This window comes from Myotis davidii, unplaced genomic scaffold (genome assembly GCF_000327345.1).
Source record: "Myotis davidii unplaced genomic scaffold, ASM32734v1 scaffold448, whole genome shotgun sequence".
In the NCBI taxonomy this organism is placed as follows: Eukaryota; Metazoa; Chordata; class Mammalia; order Chiroptera; family Vespertilionidae; genus Myotis; species Myotis davidii.
The window spans coordinates 1784128-1790333 of NW_006383009.1; the positions used below are offsets into that span (position 1 = coordinate 1784128).

Sequence of the window (6206 nt, forward strand, 5' to 3'; positions counted from 1 at the left end):
GCAGGGACATAGAAAGGGAATGGACTGACTATTCTTGGGCAGGAGGAAAGGGGTGTGGAGATGAGGGAAGAGATTGGACAATAATCGTGCACCTATGGATGAGGACAGTGGGTGGGGAGTGAGGGTGGAGGGTGGGGTGGGAACTGGGTGAAGGGGAGTTATGGTGGGAAAAAAGAGGAACAAATGTAATAATCTGAACAATAAAGATTTAATTAAAAAATAAGTAGGGCGGAGAGGATGGGGGTTTAATGGGGGGGATGAGGACACATTTGTAACACCTTAACTAATAAAGAATTGAAAAAAAATAAGTAAATATATAAATGTTGTTGGCAGGATCAACAGAGAATACCAGGGGCAAATTAGATCATGCTTATTAACACTTAATTCTCCCTGGCTTTAGGAAAGCACTGAAAAGCCTCTCACTCTGGTTCATCCCTCCACCCTGGGGGCGGAGCCCCTGGACTTTGGTGGGCGTGGTTAATAACTCGGTCCTGGTAATGGCGTATATATACCAGGGTCAGGCCATGGCTCCAGCAGTCCCGTGCCAGACTGTCTACAGAGAGACTTGTGGGACGTTCTCCTTTCGCTTTCGTCGCCACGAACCAGACAAGAGCCATCTGCTCCTGGTGAGTCCAGAGATGGAACCGAGTGGGTTCGAGAGGCCAGCGTGAGGGAAGACCTGTGTGTTCCTGAGGGCCTGCTCTGTGCCCGCCAGAGAGACACATACCTCGAAAGGGAATCCAGACTGGGGTAGGGCATATTTAAAACGCCGGCGGTTGGTTGCTAGTCGCCGCTGGAGCCTGGGACATGATGTATCAGTGTAAGCGATACCGCTCCCCTGAGCCACACCCGTACCTGAGCTACCGATGGAAGAGAAGGAGGTCTTACAGTCGGACGCACGAAGGGAGACTGCAATACCCATCTCGATGGGAGCCTCCACCCCGGATATCTCGGTCCAGAAGCCATGACCGCTTACCCTCCCAGAGGCGGTACCGGGAGCGCCGTGATAGCGGCACATACCGATGTGAAGAGCGGAGCCCATCTTTTGGAGAGGACGACTATGGATCTTCACGGTCCATCAACGTCGAACTTCTCGGGATTGGGAGCTGTACCGGACTCGCAAACGTGCCCACCATTGCCATTGCCACAGACGCCGCCCCAGGGCTGGTAGCAGTGCCTCCTCGAGAAGCCAACAGAGCAGTACGTGCAGCCGCCAGAGCGTGGAAGATGACAAGGAGGGTCACCTGGTGTGCCGGATCGGCGATTGGCTCCAAGAGCGATATGAGATTGTGGGGGACCTGGGCAAAGGCACCTTTGGCAAGGTGGTGGAGTGCTTGGACCATGCCAGAGGGAAGTCTCAAGTTGCCCTGAAGATCATTCGCAACGTGGACAAGTACCGGAAGGCTGCCAACTAGAAATCAATGTTCTCCAAAAAATCAAGGAACAGGACAAGGAGAACCAGTTCTTGTGTGTCTTGATGTCTGACTGGTTTAACTTCCACGGTCACATGTGCATCGCCTTTGAGCTCCTGGGCAAGAACACCTTTGAGTTCCTGAAGGAGAATAATTTCCAGCCTTACCCGCTACCGCATGTCCGGCAGATGGCCTACCAGCTCTGCCACGCCCTGAGATTTCTACATGAGAACCGACTGACCCACACAGACTTGAAGCCAGAGAACATCCTGTTTGTCAATTCTGAGTTTGAAACGCTCTACAATGATCACACGAGCTGTGAGGAGAGGTCAGTGAAGGACACCAGCATCCGAGTTGCTGACTTCGGCAGTGCTACCTTTGACCATGAGCATCACACAACCATTGTGGCCACTCGTTATTACCGCCCACCGGAGGTGATCCTTGAGCTGTGCACCCCTTCTTTGCTGGCCTCACCCCTGAGGAGCGGTCCTTCCACACCAGCCACAACCCCAGCTTATGACTGGCACAGGCCACTACATGAGGAGATGGAACTGGGCTGCCTGGCCCCCTCTCTCTCCAGCTTCTAATCACTGGGCCCCAGGGCCAGAGCCACCCAGTGAACAGTGCAACGTGAAGGAAGGCAGGTGCCTGCAAGGGTGGAGACATGCCCAGCTGCCAGAAAGCACAGATTTGACCCAAGCTATTTATATGTTGTAAAGTTATAATAAAGCGTTTCTTACTGCTTGTAAAAAGAAAAAAAAAAGAAAAGAAAAAAAAAAAGAAACTTGCTCCCCTATTGCCCACCCTCCCACCTGCCTTGCTGTTCTCCCTTGCAACTGAGCCTTTCAGTCTTCTCCACCCACCTCCAGTCCTGCCTGTTGCTCAAACCCAATCAGTCTTCAAGAGCTCTCTGCTCCATTAACCTTCCAGCCCATGCTCATCTTTCTCTTCCTAGAACTCCCCCCTCTTTCCTACCACTCTAGGCAGAAAAGAGTTGACGGAGCAGATCTGACACTGCTATCCTCACAAAAGCTTGCTTACATCTGGGTACATGGCTGGCAAGCAGGTCCTTACAGTCATACAATACTTCCCCTAAATGGCAAGAGTGACTCACTGTGCCTAGACCTCTGGTCAGCAAACCAAGGCTCACAAGCCACATGCGGCTCTTTGGCCCCTTGAGTGTGGGTCTTCCACAAAATACCACTTGCAGGCTCGCACGTACAGTGCGATTGAAACTTTGTGGCCCATGTGCAGAAGTTGGTATTTTGTGGAAGAGCCATTATTTTATGAAAGAGCCACACTCAAGGGGCAAAAGAACTGCATGTGGTTCGTGAGCCGTGGTTTGCCGAGCCGCAGTTTGCTGACCACTAGCCTATGTCTATGCTGAACAGGCTTGCCTTCCAAGAGGCTGGAGTCTTGGCATGTGCTGGGCATATGCATAGGTATGTGCCTCTGACTAGCCCCAGTTAAAGTCTTGGGCCCTGAGTTCCAGAGGGGCTTTCCTTGGCAGAAACATTGTGTCACTGTGTTTACACTGGAATAGTGTGCTCAGTGTGCCCCATCAGGGGAAGGAAAGAGCATGAAAACCCTGCACATGGATTCCTTCAGGCCCTACCTGTGCTTTCCCCCCTGGGACTCAGCTGTGCGTCCCTACTACATCATTGTACTAAATATTAGCCCTGAGGACAGCTAGATGCTGAGACCTGTGCGTCATTCTTGGGCATCTCCTGATCAATTTCCTGAACATAGTTTCATGGACCCTGGACACCTGCTCAATTGGAAACTTTTGTACCATTATGTAACTGCCTTTTACTGTTACATCACTGATGCTTCTATGTAGGCCTGTACCACTTCCCACAAGACCCTGAAAGACAGAAATATACCTCAGAAATATAAGTACTTCTACACCATGCAACACATTGCACTGGACACCCAGCAGAAACCCTAGACATTCCTGTTGAGAGAATGAATGAATGAAAGATATGGCAAGGCCGCCTATGGTTGAGGCAGTGCTGGGCCTCATGACATCTGTGGGCAGATAGCTGATATGCTTTAATGAATCTAGTGTCCTAATTCCTGGGGCAAAGGGAAACTGAATTAATCAGGCTCTAGTAGCGTTTCCAAGTGACCCCTGGCATCATAAGCCAGCCAAGGAAGGTTCTGCTAAAACTCCCAGGAGATGGAGACTGCTGTGCACAGACACAGGAAGAAATAGCGAAAACAGATCCAGAGCTGTTTGCAAGCTGTACATGTAAAACCTTGGGACTCACGCTCTGAGCACGATGCCTTGTTCCAGAGGGCTACAGAGCAGCTGTTTGTTTGTGTATTTGTACCACCGGAAGTGTAGAGAGGTAGTCATGTGTGCATGTGCAAAATTATATGAGTGGGCATATATGATTTCATATGCATAAACAGGCACTTTCCACAAATGCCTGTGTCTGTGTGAGCTCATATGAGCTTGCTTAGGCTTGCAAACATAATTACATGAGTTCATGCCTTTGGAGTGTGCAGGCAGGTGTATTTGCATGCACCCATGCACAGCAGAGTGAGCCTGTATACATATGTGCACACGCATACTGATTTTCCCTTATCTACTCTGTGCTGAGCAGACAGCTGCCTTAATAACAGCTGCAGCTGAGCGAGCGCACTCACTGCTGTGGCCCCATTGTGCTCTCAGGATTGCTTCAGCCCTTTCAGGATTACCAGTGCTCAGTGCAGTTTAAATATATCTCCAGTCCTAATCCCTAAACAAAGATGTAATGATTTCTGCTAAATATGTTGGATTATTTATTAAGATAAAGTCAAGGATAGGAGAAGCCACATCTGGTGCAACACTGATTGCCATTCAAGATGGGAGATCATGAAACCAGATACACCTCCACCCCTGGGGGAGGGAGAAGGTTAAAGGAAAGGGAAGTAATTAAAACAGTCAGATTCCTAGAGGCATAGTGGTTGCCTACCGCTCATGCATACACACCAAGGTGGAGGAGAAGAGAAGCAGCAGACACCCTCACCAGCACTGGGATATGGCTCTGGCCACTCTGTAAGGATCATGGACCATGAGGCAGGCCTTGAGTGAGAATACAACAGAGAGTTAAGCAGCTCCTCTTTTTAATAAATTCCCAGTTGAGGGATGGGCCAGGGGAGTAGGGAGGGCCACTGCTAACCCAGAGGACATTTCTAGGCAAATTGGGAGTATGCTATTCATTCTCCAGGTGCCCGCAGCCCTGTCCCAGGCAACGTAGCTTGGTAAGTGGATCTGGGAGGATTCTAGCTGACCTACATAGGGCCTGCCTGAGAATGTGTAACAACCTGAGCACAGAGAGAAGGCCAGGGGGGTGAATGTGGGTGAGGTGCTGTCCATTCAGAGAGCAGGTCGGCCCAACAAAGGAATGCCAAAAAGACTGCTTCTCACCTTAGGTCCACCATCACTGGGGCTATAGCCCTTTTCTCAACTCTATTCTATCTGCTCCCCACTATTATAACAGGGAGTTTTCAGTACCTAGAAACATCTCAGACTTGGAATCTGGACAGGGAATCCTATCTAATAATAGACAAACATGGTAATTGACAGTACCTTCGCTACGCCTCCCATTGGCTAATCAGTGCAAAATGCAAATTAACTGTTAACAAAGATGGCGCCTAATTTGCATACTGCAGGCAGGGCAGGACAGCGCCAACCGCCAGCACACAGCCATCCAGGGCAGGCCAGCCGCCTGCCCCAGAAAGCACCAGCAGAGGCCAGTGGCATCCCGTGTGCAACCTGACCCAGGGTGGCATAGGGCGGGATAGTGTGGCTCCTCTGTCACCCCAGCTTCCTCATCACAGCTCCCTTGGGGGCCTAAGCCTTTAGTCAGATTTCCCCCGAGGGCTCCCTGGCTGCCAGAAGGATGTCTGACGTCAAGCTTAGGCCTGATCCCCCGGGGAGTGGGCCTAAGTCAACAAGTGGACAGCCCCCAAGGGGTCCTGGACTGCAAATGGGTGCAGGCCGGGCTCAGGGACTCCCCCCACCCCGAGTGCACAAATTTTTGTGCACCGGGCCTTTAGTTATAGTCATAAACAGCTACAGCTTTCTGTGTGAGTTTGTGTGAGTAACTGAACTTCAAGCCTTAGTCTCCAGTAAAATGAGGAGGATAATTTTTGTTGTAAAGGCCAAATGCTCAGCAAGCCCATGCCTGTGCCTGTGCGAGATGCAAAGTGGGGGAGAGGGGTGGGCTGGGGGAAATGAGAAGTGATAGTCCTGACGAGAGTGAGCATACAACTCATGCACTTACTGATGCAATTGGATTTAGATCACTCATCATTTAACTTTTTTCTCCCATCTGTTCTTTTCATGCCTTCTTTTGAATTGACTAATTTTTATTATTCCATGTTATCTCTTTTGTTCACTTGCTACCTGTAATTCTGTGTTGTATTATTTTGATAGTTGTTTTAGGGTTTATAGGTTACATCTTTAACTCATCACTGTCTACCTTTAAGTGATATTGTACCATTTTCATGTACAGTGTAAGAACTTACACTATTATGTGCTCATTTCTCCTTTGTTCCAATGCTGTCAGATATTTTCCTTTCTCACATGTTACATACACCATCCTATATTATTAATATTTTTGCTTCAAAAAATCAACTATTTTAAAAATGATTTAAATAAAATCCTTGGGCCATACAGGTGCAGAGGGAGGGGCCTGAAGGCTCAGGAGATGGTGTGTGTGCAGGGTGCAGTGGACAGTGGCTGCTCACTCTTACAGTGTTTAAAAACAACCATGCTCACACACACACATGCTCACCTGTACA

General features: G+C 49.4%; 1 pseudogene; it reads left to right on the forward strand.

Moving 5' to 3' along the window:
- The first annotated feature begins 774 nt into the window (after positions 1–774).
- Positions 775–1999, forward strand: LOC102756557 (annotated as a pseudogene).
- Positions 2000–6206: the final 4207 nt, after the last annotated feature.